We start from the raw sequence: 14,203 nt of genomic DNA on the forward strand, positions 1-14,203 counted from the left end.
CATTCTTCTAGGAGAGGGATGGGTGCTAACCTCCTACAATATGCTGTCACCCCCTTTTCTAGGCATTGCTGCATGGCATAAAGCATTTTGTTTCCCTTTACAGTCTGCTCACTTGGCTATATTGAACAAGCCCATTTCCTTATACCAAGTGCGGGATTGAGCAGGCTTGCCATCAACAATTCAATTAGACAAGCTGCTTGGGGCTCTTCAGCTGCCTTGGCTCCAAACTGCATGGTCAAATACAGACCACCCACAAACCAGCCTGCAGGACTAAGACTTATGCTAGATCCAGTGATAATGGGCCCAGAGCTACTCATCTATGAAGGGAGACCAGGGAGTCAATCCCTGCATGGGAGTTCATCTGAGCATCGCTGAGTGAACACAGCCTGTCCTCCTGCTCTACTCCATAGCAGAAAGGAAGTTGTGGTAACTGGTGGTGCTCCAGGCAGAGGTTTCTCTCTGTGTATTTCCTTCGAAAGGGTGCACGAAGCTTACTAACTCTTTGGTTATTTAGGCTGGGCTGAGAGCTGCCTTTCCCACAGATGGAGAGACCTCCCACCCCTGCTGATATGATCTGCTTGCTGCCCACATGCGGCATCAAACAAGGAGGGAACGTACCGCATGCCACCATCCCCAAGTACAACTCTTGCATACATAAAACCTGAACTCTGAGAATTCAGTCTCACTCCGTCTGGACAAGTCAGAATCCAGCATGTTTAGGCAAGTAGAATTAAGTTCAGATAGGAATTTGACTGTGTGTTTCTCATTGCACCAGAGGTGGTATTCAGCAGGTTCCAACCAGTTCTGGAGAAACAGTAGTGGAAGTTTTGAGTAGTTCGGAGAACGATAAATACCACCTCTGATTGGCCCTGCCCCCATCTATTCCCTGCCTCCCGAGTGCCAGCTGATCGGGAGGGAAGGGGGATTTTGCAGTAACCTTCCCCTGCCACGCCCACCATGCTATGCCCAATAAGCCAGGCCACGCCAACCAAGTCACGCCCACAGAATCAGTATTAAAAAATTTTTGAATCCCACCACTGCATTGCACGCCGCCTCCTCTCCCTCTCAAAATTGCTTATGACCTCTTGGCCTGGAATTTGAGAACGCCTACCGTGTTTCCCCAAAAATAAGACCAGGCCTTATTTTCTTTTGACCCCGAAATAAGCACTTGGTCTTATTTTCAGGGCGCTCTTATTATTTTTGAGGTACAGTGGTCACCTCATGGTTGCTGCTGTATTGCAATATTTCTGGGGAGGGCTTATTTTTGGGGGGAGGGTTCAATTTAGCACATGCACTCAACAGCCCGATTGGGCTTATTATCTGGGGAGGTCTTATTTTGGGGGGAAACAGGGTAGGCTAGAGCATTATCTTACACCAAAAAATGATAACAGGTAGTCCTTGACTTACAAAAGTTTGCTTGGTGATTATTCAAAGTTACAACGGCACTTTAAAAAGTGACTTAAGTTATGACCATTTTTCACAATTATGGCCGTTGCAGTATCCCCATGGTCATTTGATTTACGTTTGGATGCTTTACAACTGACTCACATTTATGACAGCTGCAGTGTCCCAGGGTCATGTGATCACCTTTTTTGTGACCTTTCGGCAAGCAAAGTCAATGGGGAAAGCAGACTCATTTCACAACCACGTGTTCCCAATTTAACAACTGCAGGGATTCACTTTAACAAATGTGACAAGAAAAGTCGTAAAATGGGGCAAAACTCACTCACTTAACAAATTTCTCACTTAGCAACCTAAACTTTGGGCTCATTTGTGATTGTAGATTGAGGACTACCTGTATTTGGATGCTCTTTGAGAAGGCAGACAAAAATGAAAGAACAGACTGGAAAAAATTTTTTGCTTATTTTTCTTGGGATAAAACCAGTAAAGTTCTGCATTTTTCCACAGTTCCCAGACCGGCCTAAGTAACCAAAGGGTTATCAATACTTAGAATATTTTGACTGCCTTTCTATAGCATGCCAATCTGTTTGTTTATCCATGTTTTGTTAACAAATCCCATTTGTGTGTCTCTGTACCATATAGGTCAGGGGTGTCCAAACTTGGGAACTTTAAGACTTGTGGACTTCAACTCCCAGAATTCCCCAGCCAGCTATGCTGGCTGAGGAATTCTGGGAGTTGAAGTCCACAAGTCTTAAAGTTCCCAAGTTTGGACAACCCTGATATAGGTAGATTTATGACCATTTCATACATTTACAATTATTTATTTATTTATTTATTTATTTATTTATTTATTTATTTATTTATTTATTTATTAGATTTTTAGACCGCCCCCTCTCCCAAAAAGGGACTCGGGGCGGTGTACAGTCAATGCAAATAAAATACAGTCATAACAATAAAATACATTTAAAATACATTTGGAGGGGGAGATAGACTGTACAAGAAATAAATATATTCTAAAACCCTAAAAACATCCCAATTAAAACCCCAAACCCAATTAAAATAAATCCCCGGGAGGTAAAACTAAGAAAGTGCCAGGCCAGCTGATTGAAATAGGTGAGTCTTTAACTTTTGACGGAAGGAACGGAGGTCGGTGGTAGTTCGAATGTCAGGGGGGAGGTCATTCCAGAGGGTTGGGCCCATCACAGAGAAGGACCTACTCCTAGGTGTGTCCCGCTGGCATTGCCTAGCGGACGGCACCAGGAGGAGCCCCTCCCTGTGTGAGCGGATAGGTCGCAGGGACGTGTGTGGTAGGATGCGATCCTGCAGATAACTAGGTCCTATGCCATGGAGCGCTTTAAAGATGGTGATCAATACCTTGAAACGCACCCGAAAGGCCACCGGTAGCCAGTGCAGCTCGCGCAGGAAAGGTGTTACGTGGGAGTAACGTGTACTCCCCATAATAACCCGCGCGGCTGCGTTCTGAACTAGCTGCAGTCTCCGGATGCGTCCCAAGGGAAGCCCCATGTAGAGGGCATTGCAGTAGTCCAGGCGAGACGTCACCAGCGCATGAGTGACCGTGCGCAGGGCACTCCAGTCCAGTAGGGGGCGCAATTGGCGCACCAGGCGAATCTGGTGGAACGCCCCCCTTGCCACGGCTGCCACATGGTCCTCCATTGACAGCCGGGCATCAAGGAGGACGCCCAAATTGCACGCCCGCTCCACAGGGGACAGTTGTTCGCCCCCTATGGCCAGCGATGGAGTCAGCTGGCTGAACCGAGGTGCCGGTACCCACAGCCACTCGGTCTTGGAGGGGTTGAGTTTGAGTCTGTTGTCCCCCATCCAGACCCCGACGGCTTCCAAACACCGGGACATCACTTCGACAGCCTCGTTGGGGTGGTTTGGGGTTGAAATGTACAGCTGAGTATCATCAGCGTACAGGTGGTACTCAACCCCAAAACCACGGATGATCTCACCCAGCGGCTTCACATATGTGTTGAACAGGAGAGGCGAGAGGACCGACCCCTGTGGCACCCCACAAGTGAGTGGCCTCAGGGACGACCTCTGCCCCCCTGTCAACACACATTGCTTCCGGTCGGAGAGGTAGGAGCCGAACCACCGCAAAATGGTGCCTCCGACTCCCATCCCCTCCAACCGGCGCAATAGGATACCATGGTCGATGGTATCAAAAGCCGCCGAGAGGTCTAATAGGACCAGGATAGAGGAACAACCCCTATCTCTGGCCCTCCAGAGATCATCGACCAACGCGACCAAGGCTGTCTCAGTGCTGTGCCCGGGTCGGAAGCCGGACTGGCGTGGGTCTAGATAGTCGGATTTGTCCAGGTGTCGTGGAAATTGCTGCGCCACCACATTCTCAACAACCTTCGCCAAGAAGGGGAGGTTGGAGACTGGACGATAATTAGCTAGCTCCATTGGGTCGAGCGAAGGTCTCTTGAGCAAGGGTCTCACCACCGCCTCTTTCAAGGCGGTTGGTAAGTATCCCTCACCCAGTGAGGCGTTCACCAGGCCCAGGAGCCAGCCTCGTGTCACCTCCCAGGCTGCCAGTACCAGCCAGGAGGGGCACGGGTCCATTAAACATGTGGTGGGTCACAGCCGTCCATGCAGCCTGTCCAAATCCTCGGGGGCAACAGAGTCAAACTCCTCCCAGAATGGTCTCTCAAGACTCGCTGTTGGCGGCTCGTCTGGTCCACTGACGGAGGTCCACCCGCTCCGGATCTGATTGATTCAGTATGGTCAATTGTGGTTGTAAGTCGAGGACTATCTGAACACTACAGGTGATCTGCAACTTATTACCACAATTGGGACCAGAACTTTTGTTGCTAAGCCTGGAGGTTGTTAAGTGAGTCATGCCAGGTTGATCTCTTTGACATGGTCAAGGGATCGTTGCAGTTGTTAAGTGAATGTGATTGTTAAGCGAATCTGGCTTCCCCTAATGCAGGGGTGTCCAAACTTGGGAACTTTAAGACTTGTGGACTTCAACTCCCAGAATTCCCCAGCCAGCTGGCTGGGGAATTCTGGGAGTTGAAGTCCACAAGTCTTAAAGTTCCCAAGTTTGGACACCCCTGCCCTAATGACTTTGCTTGGCAGAAATTGTCTGGGAAGGTTGATGATCCCGTGAGCCTGGTATATCGCAACTATCATTAATACATGCTGGCTGCCAAGTGCCAAATTTTGATCATATGACTGTGGGAATGCTGCAATGGTTGTAAGTGCGAGGACTGTCGTTAGTAACTTTTTTCAGTGTAGTTATAACTTCTAATGGTCATTAAATAAATGGTGGTAATTCAAAGCCTACATATATGGCAAAATATGATTAACAAACTATAATGACACAATATATTAGCCAAAATAAAGCAAGTCACATTATGGGTTAATGCCATGTGCTATTGTAGGAAGTTAGCACCCACCCCTCTCCTAGAAGAATGAAATATCCTGGGAAATATTGAAAAGGCAGACTATTATATTTCCCTGGATAACAAATGGAAAAACATGTTTTTAGGCAGGAAACAGACTCTTAATAGCCTCCACCTTTGTCAATGGGCCATTAAAAAGCCTGAGCTAGTCTACTCAACATAACAAAGGTAGGATTGGCCTTCTACAGAAACTCACCACATGGCATCTCGGAACTCAACGAAGTTTGGGACTCAAAAGACATATGATCTACAAAGTTAGCTAGAAACCCCGTTCCCTCCACCTCCCCGGCACCTGGGAGTCTGACAACTAGTCAGAATACATTTCTTACATAGGAACAGGAAACAGAGAGGTGGGACCAAACAGAGTGTATAAAAAACTCAGGAACTCTCAGCAAGCCCCTTTTTCTTTTTTAACTAACATCTTGAAGCACGTGATCACCTTTCCCCCCAGGAACTCAAATCATGTGGTCCTGTCCACCATTAAAATCATCTTCCTCCATGTTTCCAGTGTCTTTCCCCCTGTCATGTACAGATGCCCCGTCTAACAACAAAATTTTCTTTAAAACCTAGCTCTTTTTGTAAGAAAGTATACTTAGGAATTCTGAAAAAAAGGATCAGGCTAGGTGTTAAGCAAAATAAGTATTTTGGGAAGAGAAAAGAGAAAAGTATGGTTATTTTTTCTGAATAATAAAAAAAAAGTTTGCTCCTTTTGTCCATTTATCTTGATAATAAAATTAAACAACACAGAAAATAAAACAGGAGGAAATAAAAAGGAAATACCTCCATATTATTTTTTCCTCTACCGGCCCTCTATGTGGTTTTTTTGTTTTTTGTTTTGCTTTTATATATTTAAACAAATTAAATTTGGAAGTTCTCTTTCTCTTAAATCCCTTTGCCAGCTTTATACATCTGTATTTCATCGTGGCTAATAACGATTGTTGTCCCCAATTCGGGTCTGAGCCTGGTGCCGAAGCCAATGATGGACGCCAGAGACAAGGTGCAGGTTTTCTGATTGCTTTTTATTGGAGTACTCCAAGGAAAAGGGTTCCTGGTCAAAAGGCCAAGTACAAAATATTAAGAAAGCTTTATACATTTTCACTAAAGGAGAAGGCGGGACAAGGTGAAATAATCAGAAATATCCTCTAACAAACATTTTAGCAATAATTCTACAATTTGTTCTATTGGTCTATAGGTGTCCCATTCCTAAGCCTTGGCTAATGAATGCTCCAGGAGTTATCTAATAGACATTTTATTTGCTGCAGACCCTCTCCATTGCTAACTTTTGGCTGAGGTCTGCAAGTTGTCTAATTCTTGTTACTTTTATCAACTTTCTAACTACCCATAATTGCTACAAGCTTTACACATGCATATTTCCTGTTGATTAGCATTCTTTGTTCCTGCCAGACAGACAAACACACACACCAATTACAGTCTTCCTGGTTTACTTTCAAGTGTGTGCCATGACCTTGCTTTAGCAGCCAGCTCATCATTCCCCCCCTTTGAATCTGAAAATGATCCAATTTTCCAAGATTCACCCAACATCAATATCCATGTACTGGGAGATACCCCCCCCCCCCCGCAGTTTGCTTACAGGTGGGGAGGCAAAGCAGAAGGCATTGTAATGCACAACAGGTGATTATGAGAACAATGACTATGCCTGCCAGGGTCTATTAGGTACTAAACCAGTGAAATCAGGCAACCATCCTGTCAGTCAATGCCACTAGTCTTTCCATTCATCCATGTGGGGGGAGGGTGTTCCAGCTATCTTTGCAATGTGTGTAGTTCACCTGTGGAATTCCTCCGATTTGTCCAGAATATGTACACAGCATTTTTGTCCAAGTAGTGCACACACATCTCCCTAGGACAGTGGTGGCGAACCTATGGCACGCGTGCCACAAGTGGCACATGGAGCCATTTGTCAGTGCACGCAAGGCGCTGCCCTGTCAGCTGGCCAGCGCGCATGCGCATGCTGGCCAGCTGAGTTCACCTTTTTAAAAGCTATTTTTCGCCTTCCCCAGGCTCCAGAGGCTTTATAGGAGCCTGGGGAGGGCGAAAACAGCCTCCCCCCCCCCGGAGGCTTCAGGGACCGTCCAGAGGCTTCCCTGAAGCCTTCGGAACGCTTAAAACCACCCTCCGAGCAAACCGGAAGTGACTTCCGGTTTGCTCGGAGGGTCGTTTTAAGCATTCCTAGGGCCTAGGATGTCATTATCCGAATAGCTTCTTCTTCTAGGATTTCCTTCACTGCTTGTATATGATATAAGGCATTATTGAGGGACCGGAGCCCACAGAACAAAGTAAGGGGTTGGTAGTTCTTCAGGTACTGTCTGGATTGTTCAAGATCCTTAAGGTTTCCAATCGTTCCTTCCAGGTAAAGTGGACATAATGTTGGAGGGTGGGAAAGGCACAGATACATAACAAATTATATGGTCTCATCATGACAGTTGTTAAGTCTATTTGTCTTAATCTCTTAGCCTTCACACACACAGACACACCAATCAGCTAGTGGTAATAATTGGGTAACTCCTAATTCTAGTGTGGGTAGCTACAAATACCTTTTGGGGAAATTTTCTAATTGAGAAAATGCCTATGGGAGATCGCAGTTCTCCTCTCACACAACTATGGTTCCGAAGGCTTTTGTTTCAAGAACAATAACTCAAGTCCAGTTTTTCTACTGAGAAAGTCACAGGCTGCGCAGTCCAAGAATAGGAAGGGCAGATCGTGGGTATTTCTTCACTCTGGAAGTGATCAATCCAAGATGCCAGGCCTTCCACTTTTAGTGCTGAATGGGTGGTCTGAAGCACTTGAAACTGTCCCTTCGACTGCTGATCCAAGGAGGTTGTCGGTCCCCACGTCTTTACAAGCTCCCAGTCTGCAGACTGAAATGGATGCACTCGATGATCTAGTCCTGCAGATAACGGGAAGGAAAATTCATAACCCCAGCGAGTTGTCTTACATTTTTGGGACAAGGTCAGTTTGCCCACCAGTGGGATAGACCTCTCCTCTGCCTTTAGGGAGGGATGTGGTCATCCAAAAAGGGCCTCAAAGAGGCTCAAGCCTATTTATTTTCAAGGTGCAACGTGAAGCCCTAACAACTTGAGTGGCAAAGTTTGCGGTGGGGACAGGTGAGCGTCCTGGCATACCTTAGCCAGCTGTTGTTTTTGTTTCCATCAGATTAATTGCCAAGTGGTAGGCTGAGTAAAGTTTCCAAGTGATGTTTAACTGTTCACACAAACTTAGCTATGAACTATGGATCACAATCAAATGATATACTATTTGGCAGCCCAAACCTAGGAATAATTTCTTCCAGTAGGATGTTTACTACTTCATGATTTTTATTAGTCCTGCAAGCAAAAGCCTCAGGCCATCCTGTGAAGGTACATTCTAGTCCCAAAAATATACTTAAAACCTTGCTTTCTAGGTAATTCAGTGGTCTATTTCTCAAATTGTCCCTGGGTAGTTGCCGTTAAGTTGGACTCATAGGGGTAGGTGCCTGCCTACTTTTGGATTATTTCTGGCACAAATCAGATAATCTGCTACAGCTTGGAGATAGAGGAATAGAGACCCTTGCCTTCTACACAGCATGTCATAAAATCTACCAGTGCTTTTGACCCCCAATGTGTGCCAGCATGTATTTGTTATAAAAGAATCCTTAGAGGTGTATCTAAACAAATAAATTTGTTCTCTACCTTCCACCCATCATTCCCCTCCATGCCTCCAATAAACTTGGCTCCTGCCCTGTCCCCGGGTGTATAAGAGGGTGGGGAAGTGGGTATGGATGAAGACATTGGAATTAGGGAAACTGGTCATTCTGAGTGTCGTAGGCAGTGACGTGCAGTCAGGTGAAGCAAGTGAGGCACAGCCTCACCACTCTCATCATGAAAAAAAAAGTAAAAGGAAAAAGCTGAGCTAGTTGCTGCCTCACCGTGGATTACTCTGCTTAACCTCACTGGTGCTCTCCCTCCCCAAGTGTAGTGACTTCCTCCCCAGGCCCCCATTCATTTCTCTCTCTCACACACACAGCTGGATAAAACTATATAAAAATCTAGCCCAGCTTCACTGATTACAAGTTTGAAAAGGCAACGTGGCTCCACCTGCAATCAAACTACACTTGGGGAGGGAGAGCACAAGCGAGCACTGAGGAGACCACAGGAGGAGACAGGAAGCCAGGCAAAGAGCCATGCTGTAGTACCCACACTTCCCCCCAGCCTCTTTCTTTTGGAAGGCTCAGATTGGCTCCCCTCCGGCTTCTCTGCCTCTCCTCTCACCCCAGCCTGCCAGTAGGAGGTGGTGGGTGGGCTTTATTGTGTTCCAGGCATTTCCCACCCAGACAGCAGGCTGCATTTGCAATGGTGGAGGTGTTTGGGAAAGGCAGCAGGGGAATGGGGAGGGGGGGTGGCAGAGGAGCTGCTTTCAAGCCACTGGAAAAGATATCCAATCCAACTTTTGTGTGGGGCTGGTTTGTTTGAGAGTGAGTGAGAGAGGGAAGGGGTAGGAAAGATAGTCCAATCCAACTTCTCTGTGTGTGTGTGTGTGTGTTTGAGAAAGGGGGAGGAAGGGAGAGAGGGAGGAAGGAGGGGAAGGAGAAGAAAAAGAAAAAGAAAGAGAAAAAGAGCAAAGGAGAAAAACAAATGCTGTCGCTTTAAATTGGAACTGAGCATGCCTGGCTGTGGAATTCTGGGAGTTGAAGTCCACAAGTCTAAAAATATTTGAAACCCAGCACTGTGTCAGTGCCTCACCAGTCATAAACCTCACCGCACGTCACTGGTCGTAGGGCAGCTTCCTTAGCAGCCCTATCTGCAGCCCGGTTCCCTTTCGTGTAAAGGGTGTCTTCCTTAGAATGCCCCTTGACATGTATGACTGCTACTTATTTGGCTGCCAGACTGCTTCCAATAATTGTAAAATTTTGTGGACCATACTTAATAGTTGACCCCTTTGCATTTTATAATCCTCTTTCCTTCCATAAAGCTCCATGGGTGTGCAAGATTCCTATTTGCCATCTGTGTAAATATTTACTGTTAGTCCTACAGCCAGCGGTAAGGCTCTAGTTAAACCTACCAGCTCAGCCAGTTGAGCAGAAGTGTTTACTGGTAGTGGTTTGGCTTCTATAACTTCCCATAGTGTGAGCACTGCATATCCTGCCTTTTTCAGACCTTCCATCATAAAGCTACTACCATCTGTAAACCATTCACAGTCAGCATTTGGGAGAGGTTGATCACTAAGATCGGGTCTACTGGCATATGCAGAATCCACCACCTGTATGCAATCATGATGCAATTCAGTATCCACCTGGGGCAAGAGTGTAGCTGGATCAAGGGTATTGCATACCTCTAATTGTATGGCTGGGGAGTCAAGCAGGATAGTCTGATACTTGGCTTGGCGGCCCCCAGTCATCCAAAATGCTCCCTTCACTTCAATAATCTCCTGAACCCTGTGTGGGACTTTGACTATTAGATGTTGTTCCAGTGTTAACTTTCGGGCTTCCTCAACTAGCAGGGCAGTTGCTGCCACAGCTCTCAGACATCCAGGCCATCCCAATGCCACCCCATCTATTTGCTTACTAAAATATGCCACAGGCCTTTTCCATGAGCTAATTTTCTGGGTGATAACTCCTGCAGCAATGCCTTTCCACTTATGTACAAAGAGGGTAAAAGGTCTAGTGGGGTCCGGAAGCCCCAGTGCCAGTGCTTTCATAAGCTCACTCTTTATTTGTGTGAATGCTTGTTGGTATTCTCCAGTCCATTCAAATATTTTCCCACCCTCCTTTAACAGCCTCAAAAAGAGGCTTGACAATAAATCAAAAATTAAGAATCCTAATTCTACAAAAACCAGCCATCCCCAAGAATCCCAATTGTTTTCTATTAATAGAGGGCTTTAATAGATTGCTTCCCTCCTTAGGCTAACAGTCTCTGCTGTCCTGTAGAGATGCCATACCCTACATTTTCACCTCCTGCTGTGCAATTTGGGCTTTTGTTGTTTCAGGCACATTATAGCCTTTCCTGGAGCCCCAACAAAAGGTATTTCATTGGTAGTCCGAGGAGCAATATATGTTGAAAACATATCTACTGGCTCCTGTATCTGTTAACATCTTATGTTTAGATCCCCCAATTTGGACTTCCACAGAGGTGGGTTGGGGGAGCAACAGCTCCCTGCCCCTGGTCTCTTCACCCTTCTTTTTCTGCTTGCATGGCTATAGCCACCAGGCATCCCCTCTTCCAATATCCTTCTTTTCCGCATATAGCACACTGGTGAGGTCCCAAGGAGTCCTTTCCTCTTCCATGCCCATGCTACTTTCAGATTCCCTAAACTCCCACTCCTCGCCACCTCTTCCGCTTTGTCCCCCTTCCTCCCACCTTTTCCTGCGTAAGGTCATCTGCTAGGAAGATAGCATTTCGGCGAGCTTTCTGAATTTCTTTCTCATTTCTTCTTACCCTCCAGTAAGCTATCTCAACCAAGTCTGAAATATCTTTCCACAGATCTCCTTCAACTTTATGTAACTTTTTTCTAATATCCTCTGCTGACTTCCCCATAAAAATCATGTTTTATCATTTCCTGATTATCTGAGCCTTCATGATCTAAATCAGGGTATTACCTAAAATCCTGGTATATCCTTTTGTAGGAAGTTATCACCCAGCCCTCTCCCAGAAAAATGAAATATCCTAGGAAATATTGAAAAGGCAGAATATTATATTTTCCTGGATGTGAAAAAGGGAGAAACACATTTTAAACACAAAGTAAATTCCTGCAGCTTCCGGCCCATCCCCACTTTGTCAATGGGCCATTAAGAAGGCCAAACTAGTCCACTTTACATAATAAAGAGTTCTCCCCATCAGCTCCAGGGGGATGAGAATGAAGGCATGATAATATAAGCCTTTACTCAACTGACCACATGGCATCTGAGAACTCAACCAAACATGGATTCAAAACTCAGCCTAGAGGGTTGCCCTTGCATGGGCCCATGGGAGTCTGGCAACCAATCAGAATACATTTCTTACACAGGAACAGGAAACAGATAGGTGGGGCTGAACAGATTATAAAAAGCCCTGCAAGCCCTTCTTCACTCGCTTCTCTTCCCTTCTCTTCTTCTCCACCAACATTGAAGCATGTGATCACCTTTTCTGTTCAGGACTCAAGATGTCCACCATTAAAACCATCTTTCCAAGCAGCCTCCATGTCTCCAGTGTCTTTTTCCCCACTTGGAGCCGAACCCAGAAGGACATTTCTTCCAACACTTTCAAGAAAAGTCCTCAGGACTCTCATCTTTCTTTTGCCTTATTTCATATACTTTTCCAAGAGTCTTAATTTAGGGAACTCCATTTTTAGATTCCATAAAAGACTGAGAATTCTGTAGCCTCATATTGTCCTCATCATCATTCAGATCCCATTCTAGCTCCATGAGGGGGGCATTTCTTCTTCTTCTCCTAATTCTTCTCCTTCTCCTCCTCCTTTTTTTAAACTGCCACTCCACTCCCCCCCCCCCACCAGACTCTGTTTCTCTGGTGTTAAAAGGACATCCATCAATGTCTGAACGTCTGCTCAAGTGGGGCTATGCATCCTTATAATAGATAAGAACAGAATGTATTTTCTTTGGGTCTTTCCTATAACTGGGATTTTGTTGCTTCCAGTTATAAAGGTCAGAAGTAGAAAATGGTGTGTAAACTAGCACTCGACAGAATCTATTTCCTCCTCCTACCACTATGTTTTCTGGGAGTGAGTCTGCATCTCTGGTTTTAGTTTTGAACGAGATTGGATTTCACAAGAGTCACTCACTGTTTGATTACGTTGTTCCTCAGCCTCCCCCTTTACTGGGATCTCTTTGTCTGGAGTGTCCCATTCCATTAGTAAGTAGGGGGTGGCAGACCAGTCTCAAGAGTATTAGCTGGAGGAGCACTGGATTTCTTTGTGAGAAAGGGAATCAAAATAATTAACCCCTTTCACAGTCTGGGGATAGGGAGTGAACACACACAAACATTTACACATCAGCGTACTTACAGATTTATCCTCCATTCAAACTGCTTGCATAAAAATCCACCTACAAATATTTCCTTTCATACTTTCTCCAGGCAAACCAATCATTATTATCATTACTTTAGGGAGCTTTCACAAGCCAATGAGCTCCATTTTTTCCCAAATCCCCCTTTTTAAAGTAAAATAATAAATAATAATGTCTTACTCCTCTCCCAAGTCTTGGAAATGACACAACATAGAAACACATATATGCTATCTACACACTCCTCTAACAGAAATGGACTATTAAAAAGTTTCACAAATAAATTCAAATATTGTATCTCTGTCTGACTTTTTTTTCTGCAATATTGTTTTTAGTTGCTCAATAAGTCCCATATTATGAGGTCCCTGAAATGGCCAAAAATCACCTGGATTGTCCAAGGGAAGTTGAGGCCAGACAGACATACAATCATGAGAAAAAGGCTGCCCTATATCTAATCCTCCTAATATTTCAGATTGAGGCAAAATGCAACCCACCAGCAAATCTTTGGGCCAGCTTCCCTTTTGGCAACTCTGTCGCTCCTGGACTGGATGTCTTTTTGCTACCAGTTTCCCATTTCAAAGCCAGATCTCAGGTGGATTCCTCTAATCCCCTGGGACGTCTCCTGTCCGGTCTTTGCCTTTGTTTGCCTTTTACTTAGGGCTGGATCTCAGGCGGATACCCCTTATCCCCTGGGACATCTCCTGTCCAGTCCTTACCTTTCCTCCACATTTTGACTCTTCCTGTTCCTCCACCGGTTCCTGCTCCTCGCTTTTCTTCAAGGCTTCAGACTTTGAGTTCAATTAAGGTCACCAAGGATCTTACTGAGGCTAGACTTTCATTGAGACAGTGGCTCATAGCATTTAGTCAACCCACTCTTTGCATCAGTGGGACGCGCGGATCTCTGCATTACCCCTTGCTTTTCAGAGTACTCAATCACTGTCAAAAGACTCATGAGCTCTGAGGGCAGCTGGTAGTGCAGAAACACACAGTCCTGGTCACCGACCAGGAGTTTTATTTCAGAGCAATCACACACCTTTCAGCCACTAAGTCTTACCGTCCAGGGGCCCTGCTCTGGTAGTCTTTGGTGCCTTCCAATTGAATCCAGGCGTGGAAACCTGGAACGAGCCCCCAGATTGTTGTCCCCAATTCGGGTCTGAGCCTGGTGTCGAAGCCAATGATGGACGCCAGACACGAGGTGCAGATTTTCTGATTGCTTTTTATTGGAGTACTCCAAGGAAAAGGGTTCCTGGTCAAAAGGCCAAGAACAAAGGATTAAGAAAGCTTTATACATTTTCACTAAATGAGAAGGTGGGACAAGGTGAAATAATAAGAAATATCCTCTAATAAACACTTTAGAAATAATTCTACAATTTGTTCTATTGGT

This window comes from Natrix helvetica, assembly GCF_964273705.1.
Source record: "Natrix helvetica genome assembly, chromosome: 1".
Lineage (NCBI taxonomy): Eukaryota > Metazoa > Chordata > Lepidosauria > Squamata > Natricidae > Natrix > Natrix helvetica.